Source organism: Cervus elaphus, chromosome 17 (genome assembly GCF_910594005.1).
Source record: "Cervus elaphus chromosome 17, mCerEla1.1, whole genome shotgun sequence".
Lineage (NCBI taxonomy): Eukaryota > Metazoa > Chordata > Mammalia > Artiodactyla > Cervidae > Cervus > Cervus elaphus.
This window is the reverse complement of record NC_057831.1, coordinates 48,653,533-48,673,015: the sequence shown is the minus strand read 5'-3', so window position 1 is coordinate 48,673,015 and position 19,483 is coordinate 48,653,533.

Here is a 19,483-nt window from a genome sequence, read left to right as displayed (position 1 = left end):
TATAAGCCTGACATCATTCTTACCGCCTCTTTTGGCAAGACTGGTCTAACTTTGCACATCTCCCCTACATAAGCTGCTTAAGACAAACTGTAGTTATTCGAAAGACATTCTACTAGTTCCATACTTCAGATTGTTTATGTCATCAAAGTTTTGTTACTATTATCTTTGCTTGCTGCAAATATTCCTATGGTGCTTTTCTTCTTCTCTTCTCCCATATAAATAATGTTACATATCTTTACAGGTTTCCATCAGTTCTAACTTTTGCATTTATGTTGCACTGAACCCTCTGCATGTTAAGTTTTGCTTCAGTCATATCTGACTCTTTACAACCCTATGGACTGTAGCCCTCCAGAATCCTCCCTCCATGGAATTCTCCAGGCAAGAATACTGGAGAGGATTGATATGCCATACTCCAGGAGGTCTTTCTATATTGGCAGTTAGGTTTTTTACCAGTAGCACCACCTGGAAAGTTCACTGAACCCTTTAGTTTATACCAATCCACACATTCCTCTGAAGATCTTTATGAAACATAATTTACTAATCACTGAATCATTTCCTGTATAACTGAATCATTTCCTGTATAATCTCTCTATCAACATGAATGATAAAAACTGGTAATATTTTCAGTTATAAGTGCTTCTACTTCAACTAGATTTGAAATGTTTTAAAGATATAAACCTTAACCTGAATTAAGTCAACCTGGATGTAGCTTAATTAGCAGATTTACAATTTAGAGTAGAGTTCATAGACCAGAATAGATGACTTGCTCATTTACACTCTTGTTAGAGAATACCCATTCATGTATTTATTAATTTGCTTTAAAAATTACTAAATATACATTTCAGTTATTGTCTATATTTTTGGAGATGTGACAGAAACAAGATTTGGAAAAGTATCTGCTCTCGTGAAGATCTTGTTTAAATGAGCAAAATGGCAACATGTCTGTGATAAATAAACAAATTTATTTATATTTATGAAGACTCTGTAAAGACAAAAAAGGAAAAGAAAATGTCCAGTGAGAGTGATCTTTTTCTTGAATAGTGTTGTCAAGGAAAAGAGAAGGTTGGTTTTTGTTTTGTTTTGTTTTTTAACCAAAAGCCAAAAAAAGAGGCTTCCTGAGAACATCACTCTTGAGCCTAAGGTTATCTGAAAGAAGTTGAGGCCAAAATCTCACTCCTGAGGACTCAATAACCTGCAAACATCAGTTGAACCTTGGCATTCCCCACTCAGTGTCTGTTGAGAAATTGGTGAGAGAACTTGACCTGTGTCCCTAGGAATGTGTTGTCATATGAGAAAATAGGGACTGATAATTGCTTTTTCCCTGTTCTCTTCTGATGTCATGAGTTTGCAAAAGCATTTTTTTGCCATCAGGGTTAGTAAGAATTGTGGTAAAGGGAGGCTGGGAAAAAATGGAGAAGAGTAGTAGCTTCCATCCTTCTAAGAAGATAGAATGAATCTCATGGGTTCCTGCAACTACTGAGAAGGAGCATGAGAAATAAAGAAAGAAAGAGTCTAAGGATGCTCAGCATTGTTTGAAAAGAATATTTGAAGTCTCAGATATTTTTGTGGAGCTGGGGGAGACAGGGTTATAAACTCTAGAGAGTCATCAGTGAAGGAAGGACTTGATGTGAGACCCTCTATTCCCAAGGGGACCACACACCCAAGAACATATTATCTTTATGCAATCATATCAGTAAAGGACAGCAGATGGAATGAAACGAGGATGATCAGAGAGTTCCAAAAATATGTGGGAGTATTGACAGATAATAACCTCAAGCTGCTCAAAATGCACTTGTTACCCAATAAAATATTCAGGCACTTGGAATTTTTAGAGAATGTCTGCCTACAATCTAGCCCATTGGCAGGACAGGATTCACAGTGGGTTCAGAACCAGTTCAGACAACACTGAGCACTAATCCATTCTCTGAAGTAATTCAGGGAACACATACATCTCCCCCAAATGCATTTACTGAAGAAAAATAGAAGAGGTTGAAAGAGTATCAATGGATTAGTGCAACTCATTACACTTGTTAGAAAAACAACCCAGATATTTGAGATGGCTCAGAAGATAATCCCACGATGTTAAAAATAATTCCTAGGGAAGCACAGTTTCTTAATTAAATTTGGACTTCTCTAAAAAAGTAATCTCTAAGATTATTTTATTTAATTTATAATTCAGTTTTGATTTTGAATTCAACTTCATATGGCCCAATTGCCTTTCATGTTAATAAAAACTGTTTCAAGACACTAGAGACTCAATATAAAAAGAAAACTGTTTTGCTTCTTATAGTTTTTTTTTTCAGTTTTTTTTTCCATTCATATTACTGTTACAAAAGAAAGAAGTCCCACTCACTTATTTTTATGTTCAGCATCTTGAATTTAAAAAGAGTGGTGGAGGTGTAAAATAATGTATGCTTTTTAAGATATGATAGATACAATAGAATCCATTTTGCTTTTCAAATAATTTTACTGTCATTCTGGAAGTAAAATATCTGAATTATTTTATTGGAAAAAGAAAAGTGATCGTGGTAAAAATTTTACTTTATAATAATTGTAAAGTTGCAAATATGAGATAAAGTCACAACTGTATTGTTAAGATATCTTGGTCAATTGCACAAAAAATATTAGAAATCATTACACATATAGTAATCAAATGTAATAAGCTGCATATCCAAATAGTGCTCTGGTCAAGGAAAAATAGATAAGAACCATAGTAGAATTCCTTGTCCTTTCTCTATTTCTTGTTTAGTTTCCAACAATTTCAGTACTCTTTTTTTTAACATTGTTCCACAGTAGTTCTTGAACAAGAAAGTCATTATTTTGAAATTGTTTAATGTGATGCTTCCACTTCAGTGAAAGAACTAAGCAGGAATAATGAGCAATTAGAAGATTCATATTGGTATTACATCAACCTAAAACATTTCACAAGGAAAGTAATGGTTTAATTTGGGCTCCAGAGACTAGAAATTAGACTCTGCCAGAATTAGGTAAGTTTATTTTTCATTGTCTAAATTATCATCATGTGCTCTTTCCTAAATGTGGTAATTTTAGGTCTGTAACACATGTTCTATAGAGAAAAAAGGAAAGAAAAAAAAGTAGGTAGATATTCTAAAGAAAAACCAAGGTTATTTCATAAGGAAAGTGACACCAGAGACACTGACATGTAAGAAGGAATAGATTTCTTTTTCCCCCCAGTAAATTTAAGTGCAGTCTGGAAGGAAACTGGATGAGCAAGCAAATTCTTGCTTGCTGTCTTAGCTGGGGTACTTTTCCTCTCAGGGGATTTCTCCCACAGTGTCATTACTTATCAAATGGAAGAAGTGACCAAGGAGATCTCAGAGAGATGATATATGTGCTCATAAATAAAAAGTAGAAACATCCCGAAGGTGACAAGACAGAATAAATAAGTTTGAAGTGTATCATAGAGTAATAAAAGAAGAATTCAAAGTGAACAGCTAAGTGAGATCGCTCACAGAACAGAGGTAAAAATTTTGAGACTATGATAAATCAAGCAAGTTTAGAACGACATTTACCAAGTCACAAACTGAAACCAGCATAGCAACTAAAAAATCCAGTGGGAGAATAGGCTGTTCCATTGAAGAATGATGATGCAGAAAGAGTCAAAAAGAGGATAGGGCACGATTTCTGCCACAATTGCACATTCCCTCAAAAATCTGATGTACTCAGGAGAGTACTGTTATTATCTTAGCTTTGCTATAAATGGCTTACAGAGAAACAGCTATCCATTTCGTTTACTTCAATCTAATTCAATTTACATCTCATCTGTTAATTCCCTGAAGAATTCATCTTCCTGCATTCCTGTCCAATGTCTGGAAACAATTGTTACATATTTTTATTTGCTATTCTGGTTTTTTATAGTAGAAGGGTAATTTTAGTACCAATTCCTGTTTTATCTTGGGAAACAGAAATCCCATTTAACAGTGTTTAGATAGTAATGCTGTTTTGCTTCATCATACAATGATAAATGTTAACTTTAGAAAGAATTCATTTTGAAAACAGGTTTTGAATATAACCTCTTTATAATTGACCAATATAATAGAAAAGTCAATCAAAAAAAGTATTTTGAAAAATATTCAATACTAATTATTTTAATGCTCCCTTTTGCTATCAAGAATGTTCCTATTCTAAGTGACAGATATGATTATCCTACTTCTAAGTCTTTTAAAAGTAGCTTCAAATCTCCACTATTATGTCTTTGCATGTGACAACTCAGATACTAATGCAGGTTTTGTATGTTAAAGCAGCAACCCAAATACCAGAAGAATGACTAATAGATGTGCTTTAACTGGTGAATAACAATTTTAAATGATGTTCTGATGGAAGCAAAGCTCAATCTCTTTTCCATTAAATTATATCATCACAGGAAGACTAACAGTGTATAAAAACATTAAAGTACTTAGTCATTTTATGTTAAAAACATTTGGATTCTAGGCTCAAATAATTATGAGTCGTTTTGGTGTTTATGTTTCTATTTGTTTTGCTTTATCTTGTTTACCTGATTATTTGGTAGGATTGCTTCCAACTGCAAGGAAAATCAAAGTTGTAGTATGCAAGATGCTCTATATATATATTTTTTTCACTTTGTAGTATTCTTCCATATAGAAAGGAAATCTTAGAGCCCTGGTTCCACATACTGAATGCTACAGAATCTCCCAATTATTGTTGGGAAAAAGACAAAGATGAAACAGTTTATGAAAGTGGTTCTGTCTCCTTTGAAAACCACTGCATAGCGTTTTATGGGGTTTACGTTAACTTCAACGAAGTAGAGACTTGTTAAGGGACAGTAACTTGTGTGGAAATGTGGCAGAATGTGACATAAACAAGTATGTATTTTAGCAGCTGTGTGCTGGATTAGGAATGAAAGTTTGGCAGGTAGATTGACTAGGAAGTTACCGCAGAAATTTAGATCCGAAGTTATGAATATCTACATAGCCTGTCTAAATATACCAGCATGGAACATAAGGCAAAAATGAAAACAAAAGATATGCTTTCTGGGCTGACTCAAACTGCATAGAGGGAGAAAAGTGATGATCATAGATAGAGGGAAGTTGGAAAAGGAAAAGGAGAAGGGCAACAAAGATAAACTTAGAGCTTGCTCAGGTATTAGAGGAAACCTACTGTCCTCCCCCAAAAAGTAGAATGACAGTGTCATACGGTGAAAAGAAAAAGGGAAAAAAAAAAAAAAACCTCAAAAGTTACAGTATATTTAAAAGAGCAGTCTTATAGAAGGGCTTAGATAAATGTAAGAAAGTAATTTATATGTTAAAATAAGGGAGCATTTGGATGGGGTTTAAAAAGGGCTATTGATGTTTTTGTGAGTATTAATAGCTGACATGTTTTCCATTTTCTTGTCAGTGATACTGAGAAAAGTAAATGGAATGATTCAAAATTAATTAACAGACTTTCAGTTCCAAACCAAATGTTACTGTTTTTAGGAATAAAGAAGTTGTACAAAATTTTGGGCTTTATAATAAGTGTTACTCTGCAATATATCTTGAATTCCATACCATTCTGAGAAGAACTTAATCCATTTTTCTTCTAACTTATTGTATATTCCAGGTTGCTGGGTTCAGTGTAACATTCTAAGATTCAGTTCCTCAGGATGGAGATGTGGTAACATAAACTAAGATACATACTTCTATCTATTAAAAATAAATTTTGAGAGAATACTGTTGCATTACTATGGGTGCAGGATTTTAAATATTCATTGTTCAGTTTATCAATTATTGTTAAGAATCTGAAATCCTAGAAGAAGAGGAGAGGAAGGAGGAAGAGAAGGAAGTATAAGAAGGAAATAAATTTAAGGATAACAGAGAACATGGAAATGATCAGATCATAAAATAAATGATAGCATATTGGACAAAGAAACCAAAACTCCTAGAAACTGATCTACTAGAATGTAAAATCTACATGATACCAGCAGTGTGTCTCTCAACAGACTCACATCTATACCTAAAACATGTATATTTGTGAAAATGATAAAATGAGTACTGTAAAAATAAAACAATGGTGTAATATTTATAAAGCATTCACTGTGTTCTATGCATAGTTTAATGATCTTTACAAATGCTAAAACATTGAATTCTCATATAAAACTTTGAGGTAAATATTCTTTGTTATTTTTACATAGGCACGTAAATGCTGTTCTCGTTGCTCATCTTTCATCAGTGGACACCTTTAGCGATTTCAAGTAGTGCTTTTTCAGGTAATTTTTAAAGAATGAATGAAAAATGATAAAGGTTTGGTTTCTTGAGTTCATTATCTATGGGTTTTATAATGCTTACATATCCACCACGTTAAATTTGATGGGCCTCTCTGGTGGTTCAGACGGTCAAGAATCTGCCAGCAATGCAGGAGACCTGGGTTCAATCCCTGGTCACGAAGACCCCCTGGAGAAAGGAATAGCTACCCACGCCAGTATTCTTGCCTAGAGAATTCTACGGACAGAGGAGACTGTCGGGTTATAGTTCATGGGGTTGCAAAAAGTCTGGCAGGACGGAGCAACTAACACATACACACGTTAAATTTGAAGTCCTACAGACTTGGGTTCAAACTGGGTCTTTTTCAATGCAAGAAATTTGCCAGTACTTTCTTAGTTTAGAATAAACTTAGAATTAAAATATCTATCTCACATGTTTTTAAAAAATAATTTTATTGAAGTACAGTTGATTTACAATGTTGTGTTAGTTTACACTGTACAACAAAGTAAGTCAGTTATACATATGGCCATTCTTTTTTAGATTCTTTTCCATAGAGGTATTATGGATAAATCAGTTTATTAAAGAAATATCATATTTGTCCTTAAAAGCCATACAAGGATCATTATAATATTTGTTTAATACACTTTTTTAATCATTCAGAACATTAATAATTCTATTTAATCTAAGATATGAAAATGCACAAACTGCTCATTATTGAAAACCTGCATAATCCCTTCTGTAAGATAGAAATCCATTTCAAAATCATGAGGATTATTTTGAATAAAAAACAAGAAGCCTATTATAAAATAGTTGATAAAGCATTTTAAGTTCTCACATTCACATATATGTGTGCTTTTGTTGTGTACTTCTGTCAATTCATTCAGGCCACTATAACAAAATACCATCAATTCAGTGTCTTATAAATAGGAGAAATTTATTTCTCACAGTTCCAGAGGCTAGCAAGTCCAAAACCAAAGTGCTGACAAATTCAGAGTCATGTGCAGTCCTGTTTTCTGGTTCACAGGCAGCTGTCTTACTGTATCTTCACATGTTGGAAGGGGCAGGAAAGTTGTCTGGGCTCTCTTTATAAGGGCACTAACCCCACTCACGAGGCCTTTATCATTATGACTTGATCTCCTCCCAAAGGCCCACTTCCAAATTTCATCACATGGGGGATTAGTTTTCAACATATGAATTTTAGGGAGACACAGACATTCAGGCTTTATCAGTATTTAATTACTTATGTCATGTGGTACCTTACTAAAGCTAAAACAAATATTAAAACTGCATTTTCATTAATATAAAAGCACTATCAAGGAAACTGAATATATAAATGAGCAAGGGATCAAAAATGCCTCCAGTTCTGAGATACATGAGGCAAAATACACTCTAAGAATTTCCAGGAGATCTTGCATTGCCATAATTCAGGGCTTTCAATACTCAAAACATTTTTGTTTTAATTTCCATAAAGACTTTATTCATATTTTAAAAGGTACTTTATTCTTGCTCCATATATATATATATTAGTGATTCTCTCTTCATTTGCATGTCTAACTCCATAAAAGAGTACATTATAAGAAATGGCCCACAGCCAAACTCTGCATACCATTCCCTTTCATTCTATTATGTTCCTGAGAGAGTCAGTTCCTATGTAGGTTGATAAGAAGTCCAGGGATCCCCAAGGAGAAAGGGGTCTGGAATTTTCAAGGAGGAGGAAAGGACAAACTTTTTTTTTTTTTTTTCCTCTACATTCCTTAGTGTTAGTCATATAAAACATTTTTATCTTTAAGCCTGGAACTGGTGACTACACAACTAACAACTAGGTTTGGACTCTCTACTAAGGATGATATAGCAGCGATGTATCCTGCTTGAGGACAATTACTCCTTCCTGAGGGCCTTCTGGCTAATCCTGTCATCTTGAAATGTGGATTGTGGGAGTGGGTCTAGTAAGATCTGTGCAACCTCTGGACATTCTTTTGATTCATTGTAAAAACTAATTGGAACGTATATAATTCCCTTGCTAACACTGGCAGGGGTGGGGGGGGGCACTCTTTCTGCCCCCTTCTGCTGTCTATGTCAGAAGCTTTCTCTATCTCTTTATACTTTAATAAAATGTTATTACACAAAAGCTCTGGGCAATCAAGCCTCGTCTCTGGCCCTGGATTGAATTCTTCTCTAGAGGCCAAGAATCCCAGCAGTGTCTTTCATGGTTCAGCAACAACTGTTTATTCCATTCCACTTCTCTTTGGTGTGATGATATTTTGAGAAATATTATTTAAAAGGTAAGGTGAAGATTTGTAGCATGAATTGAATAATGTGAATGACTTTTATGAATAGCAAAATATGTGTGGGGAGTTAGTCATTAAAGTAATAAAAAATAAACTCTGCTTTTAAATATAACAGATATAATTCAAATTCTTTCTTAGCTTTTGTTTTCAGCAAGGGAACTACAATCTCATATTCTAGCATCATATGTCATCCCCTCATCAATGAAATCTCTCAGTTCTCCATATGTGACATAAATATGGCTTTAACAATTGGTTGCCTTTTCTTGAACATATTCTAATGACTTTTATCAACTAGATTGCCAACTCTCAGGAAAGAAGGGTTAGATTTGGTTTGTTTTCTAACTCAGTGAATATTAAGAGAGTAACTTGCCCAGAGAAGTGTATAGATTTGCAAATGTTTGGGTTATTCTTCCTTAGAATGTTTAGCAATCTATGATATAAACATCTAAAATTAAATCATATGTCAGTTCAGTTCAGTTGCTCAGTCGTGTCCAACTCTTTGCGACCCTATGAATCACAGCATGCCAGGCCTCCTGTCCATCACCAACTCCCAGAGTTTACTCAAACCCATGTCCACTGAGTCAGTGATGCCATCCAGCCATCTCATCCTCTGTCGTCCCATTCTCCTCCTACCCTCAATCCTTCCCAGCATCAGGGTTTTTTCCAATGAGTTAACTCTTTGCATGAGGTGGCCAAAGTATTGGTGTTTCAGCTTCAGCATCAATCCTTCCAATGAACACCCAAGACTGATCTCCTCTAGTATGGACTGGCTGGATTTCCTTGCAGTCCATGGGACTCTCAAGAGTCTTCTCCAACACCACAGTTCAAAAGCATCAGTTTTTCGGCACTCAGCTTTCTTCACAGTCCAACTCTCACATCCATATATGACTGAAAAGTCATGCTGACCGCAGGCGGGAAAGCACCAGCCGGAAAATGCTGACGGAGAAGCCCCCGCCAGAAAGTCCCAGATAAGACATTCACCAATCAACAGCCGGTTGCCAGGCAGAATGATGGACACGAAGGCACCAAGACTCCGGCCAATCAAAAACTGACACGAGACCGAAAAGTCCAATCAGCACCCTAGAGCCCGATTCTAACCATATATGGAAAGGTCCCGCCATTTCCGCATCCGCCAGGGTATATAAGTGTCGCCCCCTTCCCGCAGGTTGCAGACTCCCGCTTCCCCCCCTGCTCGCCCCTGGGAGCTCTGCCCGGGAGCAATTGCCCAATAAAGCCTCTTAACACTCTGGTGCTCTCTTCATCTTGCCGCGGCATTCTTACATTTGGCACCCAACGTGGGGCTCAAGGTGAGGGCCCCGGCTCACGCCGTGCAGGCCCCCTCGAGCTCCACCGCCGCGGCCATACGCGCCCCAGCCACGGACCAACCTCCCAGACTGCAGACGACAGGGTAGGTCCCTCCGGCTTTGGATCCTGCCACCCTGGACGACCACTTCCTAGGGCCAGATAACCAGTGCGCACTTATCGGGCCCTCATCCAGCAGCTGTGCCTCCTCCCAGTTCTCAGCTCGTGCCGGAGACGTCCTAATCGGCTGAGTAACCCCCGGTCTCTCTCAAGACCTCCGGCTGCCTCTGTTCGCCTGGGGACGCCCGGACAATAGAGGCTAGCCCCACGTGGTCGCCATGGGGTCAACGGCCTCCAAACCCAAGTCCAATTGATCTGCTCCACTAAAATGCCTGCTAGCCAACCTAAAAAATCTGAGGTTAACGGGCTACGTCCAGCCAAAACAGCTCACTTTTTTGTGCTCAGAGGCTTGGCCTCAATACCCCCTAGACAATGATTCCCATTGCCCGTCCCCCCCCCCCCCCCAAGGGACGCTAGACTTTGATGTCCTCTGTGATCTAGATAATTACTGTCGGAGAACGGGAAAATGGTCCAAGGTCCCCTACGTACAGGCTTTCTGGGCACTGTGCTCCACCCTACCCTTTGCACAACCTGCTCCCTGACCCAAATTATGCTCACCATGGCTCCTAAACAGCCCGCCTGCCCAAATCCAGACCCCCCTCCCAAAGAATCACCAGGCCCTGAGTCCTCTGCCTTCTCTATTCCCCCAGAAGACCTGGTCGGCCACCTGCCCTATGCTCCTCTGACTCCAGCAGCTCCCTCCCCCACTCCCACTCCTCTGACTCCAGCAGCTCCCTCCCCCACTCCCACTCCCCTAGCTGCCCCAACAACACCTCCCCACACTTCCTCAATTGATACACAACCAACTGGCCCCGGCCCCCCTACTCCCTCTGAGACAAGTAGCCGGAGCTGAGGGCTTGGCACAGGTCCACGTCCCCTTCTCCCTCCAAGACCTGTCTCAAATCAAGGCCAAGCTTGGGTCATTCTCATCCAACCCTACCCATTACATCAAGCAGTTCACCCAACTGACCCACTCATACGCCTTAACCTGGAAAGATATCTATGTGGTCTTAGGTTCCACCACCACCCCAGAAGAGCGACAAGCCATCTGGACGGCCGCTAAGACCCAGGCCGGCCAGAGACACTTCGCTAACCCCTCTCCCGAGCGCCCCCCAGGGGCCCAGGCAGTCCCCGACACAGACCCTAACTGGGACTATCAGGAGACTGGGAGAGGCAAACTCAGGGTCAGATATATGGTAGAGTGCCTCCTGGGTGGCATGGAAGCCACTTCTAATAAGGTGGTCAACTTCCTCAAGCTGGATGAGATCACCCAGGGCCCTGACGAAAACCCCGCTATGTTCTTAAATAGGCTGACAGAGGCCCTTATCCAATATACCCGACTGGCTCCAAACTCCCCAGCCGGAGCAGTCACTCTGGCCAATTGTTTTATCTCTCAGTCCGCCCCCGACATCCGAAAAAAACTGGCCAAGGCTGAGGGCGGCTCTCAGACTCCCATACGAGACCTGGTAAAAACGGCCTTTAAAGTTTACAATGCCTGGGAAGAGACTGCAGAGGCTAGTCGTAAAGCCAGACTGAGACAAAAGGCCGAACTCCAAGCCAGCCTCCTCAACCAACAAACCCAGGCTCTGGTAGCAGCCCTGCGGCCGGCAACGGGCTCGGGTCCACAAAAACCCCCACCGGGGGCCTGCTTCAAATGCGGCAAAGAGGGACACTGGGCCAAAATGTGTCCTAACCCAAGACCGCCCACAAGGCCCTGCCCAAAGTTCAGGCAGCGCGGACACTGGGCAAGTGACTGTCCCTCGGCCTCTCGGGCCCTGACCCCAGTGGGTAAGGGACCAGAGCGACCCAGGATGACTCTGAGCCCAGACCCCACCCTACAACTGCTGACCTTCGATGAAGACTGAAGCCGCCCAGACTCAGGAACCCCGATAACCCAAGCCGAGCCCAGGGTAATGCTCCAGGTAGCGGGTAAGTCGATTGACTTCTTGGTTGACACGGGGGCTACCTATTTGTTCCTTCCCTCTTTCGGAGGCACCTTGCGTCCTTCCCAGGTCTCGGTAATGGGAATTGATAGCCAGCCGTCACAGCCTTTAGAGACCAAGCCCTTAAACTGCTAATTAGACAATTGCCTATTCACCCACTCCTTTCTAGTTATTCCCTCCTGTCCGACCCCTCTGCTAGGGAGAGATATTCTAACAAAACTCAAGGCCACACTTCACATAGCCCTAGGGCCTTTCCCTTCCACAGGCAGATTCCTACTGCTACTCACCAGGTCCTCTAGCTCCCAAATAGATCCCCAGGTTTGGGACACCAAGATCCCAACAATTGCCCAACACCAACCCCCAGTCCTCATCCACCTAAAAGACCCCACCTGTTTTCCGGCTCGGGCCCAGTTCCCCCTGTCCCAGCCCAACCTTTGAGGGCTTAAGCCAATCATTGACCATCTCCTGGGACAGGGCCTACTGGTCCCCACCTCGTCCCCATGTAATACCCCCATCCTTCCGGTCCGTAAGGCCTCAGGAGCCTACCGACTAGTCCAAGACCTCCGGCTTATCAATGAGGCCATTGTCCCTGCACATCCGCTGGTCCCCAACCCCTATACTTTATTATCCCAAATACCCACAGCCACCACCCACTTCAGGGTAATCAATCTCAAAGATGCATTCTTTTCCATCCCAATCCACCCCGACTGTCAATTTCTGTTCGCCTTCACCTGGACTGATCCTGACACCAGACAGGCCACTCAACTCACGTGGACGGTCCTGCCTCAGCAGTTTCGAGACAGCCCTCATTACTTCTGCCAGGTCCTGCCCCGGGACCTGGCCCTCTGCCCTCTTAGCCCTAGTACCCTGCTCCAGTATGTAGATGACCTCTTACTATGTAGCCCTTCCGAAGATCTCTCAAAACAACACACCACAGCTCTCCTTAACTTCCTGGCCTCCAAAGGATACCAGGCCTCACAGTCAAAGGCCCAACTCACCCAATCCTCAGTTACTTACCTGGGATTACAAATTACCCCCACCACCAAGGCCCTCACAACTGACTGTTGCCAACTCCTCCAGTCTATCCAGCCTCCAACTAACAGAGACCAAATCCTGTCTTTCCTGGGCCTGGCGGGATTCTTCCACCATTGGGTTCCCAACTATGCCTCACTGGCAAGACCCCTCTATACAGCAGCAAAAGAAACCCCAAAGGGGCCACTCTCTTCACAAAACGAGGTCACCCGAGCCTTTCTCATGTTACAGTCTGCTCTGACATCTGCTGCTCCCCTTTCCCTGCCTAATCAAAACTACCCATATCATCTCTATACTGATGAAAAGGGGGGAATAGCCTTTGGGGCCCTGGTAGAGCCGGTGGGCTCTGAGTTGCTGCCTGTCGCCTTCATCTCCAAACAATTAGACCCCACTGCCAGGGGATGGTTCCCCTGCCTACAAGCACTGGCAGCGGCAGCAGCGGTTTACATGGACGCAAAAAAGTTACTTCAAAATCAGCCTCTAACCATTTTCTCCCCTCACCGCCTCAGTGACCTCTTGGCTTACAGATTCCTCTCTGACCTCAGTGACTCCAGACCGTACATCGCTCCTGTCTGACCTGTGCAACGATCTCTCCTCAAGGAGGGCTCCGGCCCCCACAAGAAACCCACCAGCTGAGAGGACATCTGCCCAGTCAAGATTGGCAGGTGGACTTCACTCACATGCCCAGACACTGGGCTTATCGTTATCTGCTGGTACTCGTGGACACATTCTCAGGATGGGTCAAGGCCTTCCCCACCTCCTGCGAAACGGTCGCAATAGTATCCGAAACGCTGGTCAAACACATCATCCCCCGGTTCGGACTCCCTAGCTCCCTCCAATCCGATAACGGACCTGCTTTTGTTTCGCAGATAACCCAGCAGGTAGCTGCAGCCCACAACATCACCGGGCATCTTCACATCCCGTACCGACCCCAGTCATCGGGTAAGGTAGAACAGGCCAACGGGGTCCTCAAAGCCCACCTCGCCAAGCTCGCCTCAGAAGTGCGGCTCTCCTGGGTCGACCTCCTCCCCTTGGCTCTCACCCGCATCCGCACAACACTGCACTCAAAGACAGGTTTGACCCCCTTCGAACTGCTTACAGCAGGCCCTACCTGCTGACCCATCTGCCCCCAGAAAAACCACCTCCCCTGGCCAATTATCTGCCCCTCTTCACCCGCCTGCGCACCTTACTCAGGGAATACACAGATAGGGTCCTGCCACAACCTGGAGAAGGTGATGGCTCCATCAGACCGCTGTCGCCCGGGGACCAGGTGCTACTCAGGACCCTGTCTCCCGGGCCCCTCCAACCTCGTTGGACGGGTCCTTACACAGTAGTCCTGACCACTCCCACTGCAGCCAAGCTCTCAGGCCTCGAACCCTGGTACCACGTGACCAGGCTCAAATGAGCCCCCCCTGGCCTTCCAGAAAGAGAACCAGGCTTAGACTTGGGTCCAAAGGCTTCGCCAGGACACACATCCCAGTCCTCTCTAACGGGGCCCACAAAACTAAAAATCTCCGGGACCCCCTTCCCACCAGCGGCCAAAGAATGACAGGTACCCTCCTATTGCTTGTTCTCCTCGGTCAGACCTATGGGGGATTTGATGACCCAGCTAAGGTGAGCCAAATCCTGGCCAGGCAAATGGGAAAATCTTGCGACTGCGCCAGGGGAACTTGCTCACAATATTCCAAGGGAAGGGTCAGGCACATCCAATCAGTCAACTGCAGGGACAAAATGGCTTACAACTTTATAGGGTTGGGATACGAGTCTTCCTCAAATGGATACTCACACATTGGAAAAGCCAATTCATGGCAATGCGTTAATGCCATCCAGACCCCAGAACCCCTGCCCCCAGGTCAGCAAAAATAGACGTGGGCTAGACCTCCTCACCGCCTGAGAGGGCAGCATATGCCTTTTCTTACAGGAAAGATGCTATTTCTATGCCAACCACTCTGGAATAGTCTGGACTAAGATTAAAGAACTAAAGGACGACCTGGAACAAAGGTGCAGACAGCTCCAGGAAAACCCCTTCTGGACCGGACTCAATGGTTTACTCCCATACCTCTTGCCCCTTCTAGGCCCTATACGCCTGCTGGTTATGGGCCTCACCATAGGCCCCTGCCTCCTCCAATTTGTTTTTCGCAGGGTCCAAGAAATAGCGCAGGCCATGACCGGACAGGCCATGATACTAACAGCTTACACTCAACTCAATCAAGAAGACATAGACCCACCTCACAATCCTGCATAAGCTGACCTTTCGTCCCGACCGGCCCTGACCCCCACGTCCCCCCCGTTCAGCAGGAAGTAGCCAGAAGACGAACGTCGCCCCTTGTCCTATACCAAAAAGGCCGGGATGAAAGGTCACGCTGACCACAGGCGGGAAAGCGCCAGCCGGAAAATGCTGATGGAGAAGCCCCCGCCAGAAAGTCCCGGATAAGACATCCACCAATCAACAGCCCGTTGCCAGGCAGAATGATGGACACGAAGGCACCAAGACTCCGGCCAATCAAAAACTGACACGAGACCGAAAAGTCCAATCAGCACCCTAGAGCCCGATTCTAACCATATATGGAAAGGTCCCACCACTTCCGCATCTGCTAGGGTATATAAGTGTCACCCCCTTCCCGCAGGTTGCAGACTCCCGCTTCCCCCACTGCTTGCCCCTGGGAGCTCTGCCCGGGAGCGATTGCCCAATAAAGCCTCTTAACACTCTGGTGCTCTCTTCATCTTGCCGCAGCGTTCTTAAAATGACCACTAGAAAAACCATAGCTTTGACTAGATGGACCTTTGTTGGCAAAGTAATGTCTCTGCTTTTTAATATGCTATCTAGGTTGGTCATAACTTTCCTTCCAAGGAGTAAGCATCTTTTAATTTCATGGCTGCCATCACCATCTGCAGTGGTTTGGGAGCCCCCAAAAATAGTCTATGTCAGCTACATACAAAAATCAGTAACTTTTTCTTTATTACCTCATAGACTTAGAAAATAATCACAACCTAAAAGTTGAGACATGTTTTTTTTGTTTTGTTTTGTTTTGTTTTTTGGTGGGAATTTTTAGTGTTTCAAGCCCAGGAGACAGCATCTCAAGTAACCCTGAGAAAACTGCTCCAAGAAGGTGAGGGGAGGAGCCTGGTCATATAGAAATTTGGTAACAGAGTGCAGGTAGTCTGAACATAAAAGATAATTGTTAAAGAAAACCAGATATCACAGATTAAGGAATTTAGCATTTTTCTATGTATGCAAAGATACTAGAGGCTAGGCTCACTGAAATTATTCCTTTCATATGCATATCAGCGATCCTGGACCAGCACCCTGTGTTTTTTCACATCCCATCCTGAACTCCCTGAGGCTCACTGTGGGGAGTGGCTGAAGTCCTGATGACTGCTACATCCCAGGAACTCTTCTCTTTCCTGAGTGCCCTTAGGGCTCACCAACTTGTACTGATGGCTGGAATCACTGATGATTGTGACACCTTTGTTTTATTGACATGGCAGGAAACACTCCAGTTCTCAACCTATGGCTACTTAGAAATGCACATATTCCCATAATTCATATACCTTTTTAACCGATAAATTTAACACTCTCCCATACACTGGACAATTGAAACCCAAGATAAACATTTGCAATATTAATATAATGATGAAAATAAATTTCATTTTTTAATAAATCAACAAATTATTACTAGATTTTCTAGTACTTTCTAAATTACTAATATAATTATATTTCCTTCTTCTTTAGAACATGTCAAAGTAGTCTAAATTATTTCTATTTTACACTGGACTATCTTGTTTGATCTTCTGCCACAGTATATCTTTTCCATGTGCTCTTTTCTCTACTGCCACATCGTTAGCCATGCTATATTATCATAGCAAACGTATACCCATCATTCAAGACCCATATTCATTGCCACATCTCTAAAATCTTAAATCCTGAAGCCAAGATCATCTTTCCCTTCTATGAACTTTCACATAATTACCTATTTTGTATAAAAGAATTACTTTATATCTCTTGGTTCCTGGAGAGCAGAGTTCAAGTTCTATTAATCATTTCCATGATGTGAAACCACACCTGACATGAAATAGGTTCTTATCATCATTGTTGTTGTTCAGTCACTAAATCATGTCGGACTCCTTGTGACCCCATGAACTGCAACACACCAGGCTTCCCTGTCTTTCACAATTTCTGGGAGCTTGCTCAAACTCATGCCCACTGAGTTGGTGATTCCAACTACTCATCTCATCCTCTGTCACCCTCTTCTCCTCATGCCCTTAATCTTTCCCAGCATCAGGGGCCTTTCCAATGAGTCAACTCTTCACATGAGGTGGCCAAAGTACTGAAGTTTCAGCTTCAGTATCAGTCCTTCCAATGAACACCCAGGACTGATCTCTTTTAGGATGGACTGGCTGGATCTCCTTACAGTCCAAAGGACTCTCAAGAATCTTCTCCAGCACCACAATTCAAAAGCACTCAGCCTTCTTTATAGTCCAACTCCCACATCCATACATGACTACTGGAAAAATCATAGCTTTGATAAGACAGACCTTTGTCAGCAAAGTGATGTCTCTGCTTTTTAATATACTGTCTAGGTTTATCACAGCTTTCCTTCCAAGGACCAAGTGTCTTTGAATTTCATGCCTTCTGTCACCGTCCGCAGCCATTATGGAGCCCAAGAATAGAAAATCTGTCACTGTTTCCATTTTTTCCCCAACTATTTGCCATTAAATGATGGGACTGGATGCCATGATCTTAATTTCTTAGTTTTTTTTTTTTTTTTTTGAATGTTGAGTTTTAAGCTGGCTTTCCACTCTCCTCTTTCATGCTCCTCATGAGGCTCTTCAGTTCCTCTTCACTTTCTGACATTAAAGTGGTATCATCTGCATATCTGAGGTTGCTGATATTTCTCCTGACTATCTTGATTCCAGCTTATGAGTCATGGATGCCTGGCATTTCACATGATGTATACAAATTAAATTAGCATACAAATTAAATTAGCAGGCTGGCAACATAGAGCCTTGATGAACTCCTTTCTCAATTTTGAACCAGTTTGCTCTTCCATCTCCAGTTCTAAGTGTTGCTTCTTATCCTGAACACAGCAGACAGGAGTGTCCTGTTTTCTCAGGAGATAGTTAAGGTCGTCTGGTATCCCATCTCTTTAAGAATTTTCCACCATTTGTTGTGATCCACACCGTCAAAAGATTTTGTCTAGTCAATAAAGCAGAAGTAGATGTTTTTCTAGAATTCTGTTGCTTTTTCTATGATCCAGTGGATGTTGGCAATTTGATTTCTGGTTCCTCAACTTTTCTAAATCCAGCTTGTACATCTGGAAATTCTTGGTTCACATACTATTGAAGCCTAGCTTGAAGGATTTTGAGCACATCTTGATAGCATGTGAAATGAGCACAGTTGTATGGCAGTTTGAATATTCCTTGGCATTACCATTCTTTGAGATTGGAATGAAAACTGAATAACCATACTGATTCAGAATGACTACAAATTCCCTTCAGGTAACAAGTAAAATAAGATTATTGCTTCCAAAATAAAAAATAAACAACTATTAATAACCTAAAAAAAATGCATTTCTTTTGTAGTAAATGTCTGTTGTAGTTAGAGAAATATTGCTTGAAAATGAGTCACTCAGTCGTGTCCAACTACTTGCAACCCCATGTACCATACAGTCTATGGAATTCTCTAGGCCAGGATACTAAAGAGGGTAGCCTTTCCCTTCTCCAGTGGATATTGCCCACCCAGGAATCTAAGTGGGGTCTCCTGCATTGTAGGTGAATCTTTACCAACTGAGTTATCAAGGAAGCCCAAAGATTATTTAATGGGAATTTATTTATTTATTTTTTTAAGTATATAAGACAGATGGCAGAGAAGGCAATGGCACCCCACTCCAGTACTCTTGCCTGGAAAATCCCATGGAAGGAGGAGCCTGGTAGGCTGCAGTCCATAGGGTCACTAAGAGTCGGACACGACTGAGCGACTTCCCTTTCACTTCACTGTCATGCATTGGAGAAGGAAATGGCAACCCACTCCAGTGTTCTTGCCTGGAGAATCCCAGGGACAGAGGAGCCTGGTGGGTTTCTGTCTGTGGGGTTGCACAGAGTCAGACACGACTGAAGTGACTTAGCAGCAAGACAGATGGGGAACATCAATGACAGGAGAAGAATTGGATATATTCTTCTCCAAATAACAAAATGTGCAAGCATTCTTCTTCTCCTTAGGAGAGAGACTCTAGTGCATTGACTTAAGAGAGATAGATATGGAATAAAGAGAGGAAACTCAAAATATGAGAAAATCACTGAATTTATCATTGAAATAAATCTATCTTTAAATCACCATGTGACATTTTATGTGACTAGAGGTTTAAAGTAGCAAATGCAAAGCCTTCATTTCAAATGATAATTTAAAAAATAATAAGTTTACCCTCCAATTTCTATTTTTTTCCTATCAAAGTACCTAAAGTATATTTATCAAATGAATGGAATTTTGTATTTTGTTCTAGAAGTTGTAGCATGAATAAAATTTGAAGAAGAATATGGTTAGTAACTGTTAGTAAAAGTAACAAGTTATTTATAGTGA